The sequence below is a fragment of the Trematomus bernacchii genome, unplaced genomic scaffold, assembly GCF_902827165.1.
Source record: "Trematomus bernacchii unplaced genomic scaffold, fTreBer1.1, whole genome shotgun sequence".
In the NCBI taxonomy this organism is placed as follows: Eukaryota; Metazoa; Chordata; class Actinopteri; order Perciformes; family Nototheniidae; genus Trematomus; species Trematomus bernacchii.
In genome coordinates, this window is record NW_022987607.1 from 4,331,761 (window position 1) to 4,341,794 (window position 10,034).

Here is a 10,034-nt window from a genome sequence, read left to right on the forward strand (position 1 = left end):
TTTGTTTACTTCTATAACAGTGACATCACTACGTCACATCCAAGTTTCGTTTTGCTAGTGCTCCAACATATTGTACGTGATAGGCTAAGGGGCAGGACATCTATTAACAGTTGACCAATCACAAAAGAACCGGCCAGCTAACCAATCAGAGTAGAACAGTAGAATCACAAGATACAAATATGAACCTGAAATAATAGGGCCTCTTTAACACTACAGCAGGGGGGTCAAAGTCAAATACACAGTGGGCCAACATAAAGAAATGGGTACGAGTCGAGGGCCGGACTGGTTCAATGTTTATTGCAGAACTTATTGAAATGAACTTATTGCACATATTAAACCTGGAACTAACAAAGCTTAAATTATTGCCTATAAAAACAACGTTAAACATTAAATAATCAGTTGCATTCATTTCTTATGGCTCTATCTGAAGCTTTTCCAGAGTCATTTCTTATGATTACATTTCTCCACAGGCCAACAACAGCTTCAACAAAACTATTTCCCTCAAAGAACAAACCAAACATGCCCTGTTGTCGTGAGAGACAAAGTGCAGAAGGAAACATGTAAACTCAGTGTGCTGCTCTGTGATGCTAGCTCAGATACTTGGCATCTCATCTTGGGTGCAAGGTCATCAATGTTTGGGGTCAGGCTCTGAGCTGAGGAGACCCTCAGGATGGAGTGAAGGTGTGCGTGCAATATACCGGAGGGCCAGATCTAATAGTAATTAGAAATTATCCTGCGGGCCGAAATTAAATCCACCAAGGGCCTGATTTGGCCCCCGGGCCTTGAGTTTGACACATGTGCGTGCACTACAGTCTGATTGTCTAAATAAAATAAAACCATCTAACAATGCAAGGAGAATCTGTGCTTCCTTGCCCTTTAAGCTAAACACTTCCTCACTCCAGTCCTCACTCCAGTCTCCTCCACCTGTTTATTGGAATTCAGGTGAGAAAATGCTGGGCTGTTAGATGCCAAGAAGACCCGTTTTAATGGAGCTGTTTGACCCTGCAGTCCTCTGTCAGAAGCCAGAACAGCTCTGAGCATCTTCTTCTTTTTTCACCCATCGATCGGCTCTGGCTGTGACACCAAATGTTCCGAGTGCAGAAAAAACATTTGGTGCAAATGTCGAACATGTACAGTAGGAAGCCAATCCCCCCTCACCCCTGCTCACTTATTTCAACTTCATGAAGCAAACAAAGATGTGAATTGGAGAAGAATCAGATCATGCAAACTGGGGCAAGCTTTTGTCTCCAGATGTTTGGTTTTGAATGCTTTATGCTCCTCTGCATTCATGCCACAGAGCAGCGATCATAACAGTGACAAAGTATATAATGGCCTATTTTTAAAGTACTGATGCACTGAGTGAGTACATTTCTATGAATGTCGTAAAGTGTGTCATGGTAAAAGGGCAGGAGTTACAGTGTGTGGGTGTATGTGTATGTGCGTGTGTGTGGGTGTGTAAGTGTGTATGTGCGTGTGTGTGGGTGTGTAAGTGTGTGTGTGTGTGTGCGTGGGTGTGTAAGTGTGTATGTGCATGTGTGTGGGTGTGTAAGTGTGTGTGTGTTTGTGTGTGATGACTGTCCTACTTCATGTGGCCGCTGCACATCATCAGTGGAGTGTAAAACAGCATTCTGGCATCTTTTACACTCCAATACCCAGGAGAATAAATTCCCTCACAAGACCAATCCTTTTAGACACACACACACACACACACACACACACACACACCACACCACACCACACCACACCACACCACACAGAGAGAGAGAGAGAGAGAGAGTAGCGTCCTTGAAAAACACACGTGAATATTAGGCAGGAGGAAGTTGCTGAGAAGTGAAAAGCCGTCTGTTGATCCTGTTTGCTGCTTTGACATTTTCCAGGAAATCTTCCCTTTCAATATTTTTCACTGAAGGAGAGCGCGTGGAGAAGGAGTCTGGCGGAGGAGTCTTATCTGTTGTGGGGCAGAGAAGCTCTCTCTGAGTCTCAGCACACTCAGGTGCTTCATCTCAGGTGTCCTCTGCCAGTAAGCCTCAACTCGTAATACACAGTGGACGGCTGGAACATGAAATCATGAGAGGAAGTGCCGTCTGGTAATCCATAGTCCATGAGTCACGCTTTAACACGGTACAAAGTGACTAAACATTGAGACATCTAGAGATTTAGCCAGATGGATTGTGGTCCAACATGTCCTCTAACATCCCTCCCTCAGGACCTGAACATCATGGTGTCTGTTAGCTGAGGTTTGATACTCTGTCTTGACATGCTTTTATCCCCTTGTAATGAGAAGGACTCCTGGGCTTTTCTAAAACCATGTGAGCTCTTTCTCATAATCTGTAGGGGGAAAGTAAAGAGATGGATTGATGGAGTCCTCTCAATGACCTCTAAACACACTGAATGTTGATCAATGAATCCCCTTTGATCCATCAACAAAATGTGTCTAGATTTGTTCTGTGTCAGCTGACCACAGAGCAAAGCCTGAAGTGAACCTGTTTGTATTTTATACTTTTGTAACATGACACGTAAAAACAGTCCTCATAGATGTATGCTATCATGACAGCACTGGTGTGTAGCAGCTCCTACTGGATAAGCACTGAAAGGAGGAAGTGTGCAGCAGAGAAACAGAAGTCCTCCTGATTGTCCGGCTTGTTATTTGATCTGTGGGCTGACCTGTAGCTGCTTGGCCTCCTCCACAGTAGGAGCTGTGAGAAGGCACCAATTCCCAGGCATGCCCAAATCAGAAGATCGAGCTTCAGCTGCATCACATGATCAGTGGTGAAACGTCTCTGCTCTGATGGAGAGCGCTAGCCTTGGCACCACTTGAAATGCTGCAGAAATGAGTCCTCAAACCAGTTCCCTTTTCTCAAAGTCAATGTTGTTTTGTTAGTCCTGAAATAACGTTTCAACTGATTTCAACTTTGACCTTGTTTACTGCTGACCTTTCGACGTGCATCCAATCAGATGACAGCTGTGTGACCTAACCATAGAAACTCAACTTAACTGGCTGTGTGTGTGTGTGTGTGTGTGTGTGTGTGTGTGTGTGTGTGTGTGTGTGTGTGTGTGTGTGTGTGTGTGTGTGTGTGTGTGTGTGTGTGTGTGTGTGTGTGTGTGTGTGTGTGTGTGTGTGTGTGTGTGTGTGTGTGTGTGTGTGTGTGTGTGTTTTATATCAGAAACCTCAGTCTGTGACAAAGAGATAATTAGAAACTTGAGTATCGAGCAGTAATCACATCCAGGCTCCAGGAGGATTACAGCCATCTCCATGTTCCCTGCTTCATTCTGTTCTCCATCCTCTCTCTCTCTACGTCCATTACTCTGTCGTGCTGCTCGACCTTGTATTATTCTAATTATTCTCATTACTGAGTGACTTAAGACACTCCTCAGAGCAGTCCTGTGTGAGCAGCAGCTCCTCTGGTGACCTTGGAGACAGTTGGACGATGATGGCTCATTTAAACCCGACGGTGATGCTCTTTAGTGGGTGTGTGGGAGGAGGAGAGATGGGGGGGGGGGTGTTTGTGGGCTCGCTCTGGGAGCTGGTTTGTCTCCTTCTCAGGTAATTAACACGCTTATTAACTCCTCTGCTCATATCATAATCAAAACCAGGGGGAGGAAGTGGTGGGGGTGGAATATCTTAATAGGATTCACACAGCTTTAACTCGCAGGGTCGACCCGGACGCTAGTGGGAAATATTGCTTAAAGTTTAGAGGTGAATCTCTGGATCTTTAGATGTGTTTCTGGCTGGTGTGGGCATGGGGGTCAACTGCTTATGCCCATGTGTAGGCAGTGAGCATATCTTAGCCTTTAATCTAAATATTGTAATTTATATGAGAGTGAAAATTGGAAGATTTAGAAGATGTGCTCACATGATGAACATGTCATCTCTCATGCCCATAAGGTTTAGCAAAAATGTTTTGTAGGTAAACGCAGGGTACAAGTCATTATTTGAATGTTAAGTTGAAGCATTAGATGTGATTGAAGTGTCAGTTGAAGTGTCAGCACTGTGAGGTATAGTAAAGGTGTTGTACAGAAAACGGTTAAAATAATGAAATAAAACCCAGGACCAGGAACAAATATAGTCCATAGATATAGGTTAAAAAACAAAGATAAACTGGCAGGCTTTAATGAATAATTACCATTATTTTGAATACTGGATCATATAAATAAGAAGTACAGATTCCAGCTTGTAGTGGATGGTAAATATTCACTCTGCATGTGTTAAACGTGTCCTCTGCGAAAAGTATACTACTCCATCGTCGTGTTTACAGCTGTAAGTGTATGTGTACATAACTGAGGTCTAACTGAAGTGTTGATTGGTATTTGCTAAATAAGTGATAAAAGAGCACTTAAATGTAATTTAGCGAGGCATCTGTGGCCCAAGAGGTTGAAGGTTGTCCTCCGCAGCCCCTTCAGTCAACATGACAATTTGTTCTTAGGCAAGCTTAACCCTGCATTGCTTCAACATTTGAATGTATGAGTGCTTTAAACGTTTGGAAAAGTCGATTGTATTTAAATGCAATCCATTGAATGTGGTTCCCCCTAAAGGGATAATTACTGTTGTACATAAGTATGTAAGGATGTATGTGAATCAGTTATTATACTGACCAAGTAAAACTGTACCATTTCAGCAAAAGAGAGGGAAGTATGGTCTTGGTTTGAGTATTACTTTAACCCTTGTGTGGTGTTCGGGGCAAATTGACCCGATTTCAATTTTCAATGAATAAAAAAAAATATAAGGATATTTTCGTTCAACCTGAAACTCAATGGCCGGGGCTTATTTATTTTGAAGGACATGTGGAATTGTTTTTATTTTTTTCCACTTATGAAAAAATGCCCACACGCATTTATATCCTTCATATGAGGTTCAGGTCAATCTGACCCGGATACAATACCAGGACAGACAGACAGAGAAAAACACACAGAAATACACAAACTAAAGACACACACACACACACACACACACACACACACACACACACACACACACACACACACACACACACACACACACACACACACACACACACACACACACACACACACAAGCTGTTTGATCCTGTTTTCCCTTGATCTTTACCCTTTGTAGTGTGTACACAAAACTATCCTAGAACATTATAAACATTGTAGATCTTCCAGAAATGTATAAACATTTGACATTTTCTCGCACTGTCCCCCTCGCCCCTGCACGCCGGAGGAGGGACTAAACAGAGACATAACCTCACATTACAGTGTTTAGTGCAGAACTACAATTATCTACCAGCAAAATGGCCAAAAGATATTCTGCTCAGAGAGCCTTGGAGCTAATAATGGATGAGAGAGAGTGGAATGCATTACAAGAACTTCAATATATTTTTCGGATATACTGTATTTTATGAATAGTGACTGTTAATTGTTTTTATTTGCTTTGTGTTTATATCTGTTCTACTGTATGTCATTTATATGGATGTTTCATCATCTCTTTCACAGCCAAATACTTTCGGATGTGTGGTTCTTGTGTTTCAATTGCTGTTAAATTGCTTTATTTCCTTCAAGGCTTTGATTATTATATGACAGATTAAAAATAATAAACATTAATGAAAAAAAATGTCATTTACATTTGTCCTAGAAAAGCATGAGCAAAATGTAAACCTAGTTTTTATTACAGTGTATATTTTTTTAACATAAATTACATTTTTATCACAAAAAACGATGGACACTTCCATTGTTACATTTGATCTAGCAAAGAGTATTTTCAAAAACGAATCATATATTTCATTTATATTGTTGGGGAATGAGTTAAAGACAATATATATAAGGAATTGTGCATGTTGAATTTTGTTCTGTATTTTTTTTAAACCCTGAAACATGTCCCGGGTCAATTTGACCCGAACATTACCAAAGGGTGCGAAATCTGAACATAACACAAGGGTTAACACTGAGTATTACTTTAACACGTCTCCAGCCAAATACAGATCCATTGCTGTATGTCGGAAGAGGGTGAGGGGATGTGTCCACCCTGCTCTCCAGAACAATGCAACAACAAAACACTTCATTTAAAATGCATCTGAGGTACAGCCCTCGCTGAGGCTGCATGATCCGCCTGACCTCCGCTCTGCAGGACACTGAGGGAAGCTGAGCGAGTCGTTCAGACTGCAGAGTCTGAGACCCCGAGGCCCCGAGGCCACATCAGACCACATCAGACCACATCTGGCTGGATCCAGGTGTTCTGAGTCCAGAGGCCTCACCCTGCGCTGTGTGTGTGTGTGTGTGTGTGTGTGTGTGTGTGTGTGTGTGTGTGTGTGTGTGTGTGTGTGTGTGTGTGTGTGTGTGTGTGTGTGTGTGTGTGTGTGTGTGTGTGTGTGTGTGTGTGTGTGTGTGTGTGTGTGTGTGTGTGTGTGTGCTTCCACTAAAGGCCAAACCAGACAAATCTGACCTGACACTCAAGAAGGACCTGCAAACCTGGACGTGAGGAGGGGGTCAAACCTCCTAACCAATGAGATTACAGGAAACAGTGCAGTGTAAGATATGTATGTTGAGCATAGACTTGCTCCAGAATAAGTTCACCCTTAATTTATGCATACATGGTGAGCCGAGACACACAACATGTTGTTTTAAATTACCAGGTGTGGCAAGATGATCCGCCGGGGGGGTTATTCAGTCAATGGGCTGAATGCAAAACAGCATGTCCACACAGTATTACACATGCAGTGAACACACACAGCCTTAGCGTGCAGCTGCGTAGAGATAAACACAAGGACAATGCTCAAACCGTGTGAGAGCGTGAGCTAAATGTCAGATGTGCTTCTTACCTGCAGACGGCTGCAGGAAGTCAGAATATCGCTTTTTGGGGAATGAACGGGAAAATGTCTCCTTTACATAATCCATGAATACTTTTCAGCGATGTGTGGAGGGAAGAGGTGATACATTGCATTTCTCTGCATTGGTTCGAGCGCGGGAAACACTCAAAGCTAATGATGCAGAGGAAGGTTGGGTGACTGCGGCACATTTCCTTTTGTTTGAAGAGTCGTCTTCTGCGTCTGTCATTAGCTTTGAAGAGCCTCACACACACTCTCACACACTCACACACACTCACACACACTCTCACACACTCTCACTCAGAGGGGGGTACTTGATCTCACATATTTGGCTCTTGAGAACATGGAGTTGTTTTGTTTACTGTTTACATGAACACACTCACACAAACACACACATAAACGCGTCTGCATGCACACGAGTAGACCTCGATCAAAAGGAGCTCAAAGGCAGGATTTCTCTCCTTTCTGTTTTACTTTAAAAGAATAGTGGCTTTGAAGAGGCACTATGAAGGGAGGTATGTCATTTACAATCATTAAAAACAGAATGTAGGATGAGTTACGGCTGTATTTCTTTTTATATGAAAGCCCTACAGCAGGTGAGGAGGGATGGGAAACACTCCTGACATTTCTTTACAGAGCAAAGAAAGGTCTCTGATCTCCGAATCTGTCTTTGAAGGCTTTAAATGCATTTCTAATTAGTAAAGCTTTAAAGCAAATCCCAATCCTCTGTTGGTGTCAGAGATGATTGAGTTCGTGTGCTTTGCAGACACTATTCACTAGAAAGAGACCATGGTTAGATATATGAAATGGTTCTGAGAGCTCTGTTTGATGCTGCAGTGTCACTCAGACGGCCCTTTGAGGCGGAGGGTCTCGGTTTGGCGTGAACGTCTACCTGTTATGAGCAAGAAGAGGCTGAACTGAACACCAGATGATTTTGTTATAGAAATGAAAAGGAAAATCATGTATTTTCAAAACTAAAAAGGGCTCAGGGAGAGAGCAGACCTCCACTAAGGCCATTTCTATTACTGAACCATATTACGTGGATCATTGAATTAGGATCCACTCTAACATTTAACGGGTTATTCCTTACCCTGTGCTTCACCCTTTTACCACGTTTTTAGTACATTATCAAGGCTTTTCCTACCAGTTACCGGCACATAGATGACCAGATGCTCACATTATTGATTAAGGTACAAAAATCTGAAAAACATTTGCTTATTCGATTCCCATCCAGAACAATCGTGTATTTCTACAAACAAAACCCCCCAAATAACTTGAACTACCTACAATATACTTTCAAAAATCTACACGTAGGGGCTATAAGGACTACAACGGCCTACTCCATTATTAATAGAAGACTCCATACTGAGATATAAACTAATATATTACATCATATTCGCTTTAATACTCCCTCAATCTACATGAGGCACCACAGCGCTGCCTGAGAGCGTAACCATCTGCCACTGCCTCTTACTGTTTGCTTACTGATGACACAGAGCCAGGCCCGAATGCAAAATGCTACCTGAGCAATGTCCCCGAGGTAACACTGAATATAAAAACTTAACGAGCCTCAGGGCATTACGTGAAGATGTATATGTGTCCATAAACACCTTATTGGCTTTTCATTTACGTCCGATGAATGCAACCGAGCGCCATAAATCAATACTGTAGGTATATCTTTAGCAGGAGAGCACTTACATCTCAGTGTGAAGGAGAGAGGGGAAAGCATCTGAGTGTGAAGCATGTTCCACATAAATCACACACAAGTACACAGCTACACACACACACACACACACTCAGACTAGACCATAATAACAGCACTCTGACAAAAATCTGAACATGGCTGAAAATAACGAATGAGACCCTCAAGTGTGAGTAAACAGATCCAGCCCCCTGCCCCCTGGGCTCAGAAGTGGCCTACTTACTGTCAGCAGAAATCACAACACTCATATAGTGATATCAAAGATTATTACAGGACTTAGTTGAATACTCGAATCTGATTGGTCAATTTGATCATTTTCAGAGGTTGTTAATTCTCATCAGACAGAGCACAGACATTATCAGAAGAAGATAGAGAGGAAGTAAACACTTAAAGTGGACCTATCATGCTATATTATAATAATATAGTGTAGGACCATACCTATATAAGGGATATTTATACTTTTTTTTTTTCAAAATACCAAACAGATCATGCATTTTAGCCATGCCTCATTTTGCTCAATTTGACATCTTTTAGCTCTGTTTTTGCAAGTGCTGATTCAGTGAGAACAGCACCACCTACAGGCCTGGCATATGTACTACAGCGTCTCCAGCGCTTTCGAACGGCAATGGCCGTGGCTGTCTCCTCCTGATTGGTGGAGTTGGCCCAATAGCCGTAGCGCCACCGTCCTGACGTCAGGACAGTGTTCAAATCTGGATCAGTTTTTATCAGATCCGTTGCAGCCCCTTTTTTAGAGATTTGGGTATGGAGGAAAATAGAGAGGGTTGTGTTTTCTGACACTTGGTGAGTTCCCTGGAACACCGGGGACACATATTCATGTAGAAAAGACGTACAAAAGTGCATTTTGCATGATAGGTCCCCTTTAAGTGAACACAGTATGAGCTCTGTCGGTGCTTAAAGACTGGTTAATAGAAAATAAAGTGTGAACAGACTTGGACAGTAACAGCTGCCATCATTTTAAGTTACGTTTCTGTCGCCACAGTTCGAGCCATTGGTACGCAGTGAAACTGACTATTTTATTATTGCAGATGCAGAAAAATCATTTTGAAATCACTTAAAAATATAGTCTTACTGTACTTTATTGTATATTTCAGAGGAGAGCAATGGCTTCCACATTTCAGAAAAATCACAGTAACAGGTGCAGAGTTATTATGTCATAAAGTACTCTCTCTCTCTTTCACTTCTATTAGCTATTACCCTTTCTTATACGAGAAAAACCTGGAATGACTTCCCTCTAGCTCCGTCAGAAAGAACACAACCTGAAATATCACACGACTCATTTAATGAATCAAAAGACGCTGTCACTCCACCTTCCTGTTTCTTTATTTCTGCCCTCTGGTTTGTTGAGCGGATAAACGTTTCTGGGCTGGCTGCTGAATCTGGCCAATTTCTTTTTCTTTCTAGATATGCAGTAGCAGCAGAATAAATAAGTGCCCTCATTAATGGCTTTTCCTAGATCTCCAAGAGTCTCCAACAAGACTCCTGCAATGCAAATATGAGACTAAGTTATCAGAGGAATAGCATAATGTTTT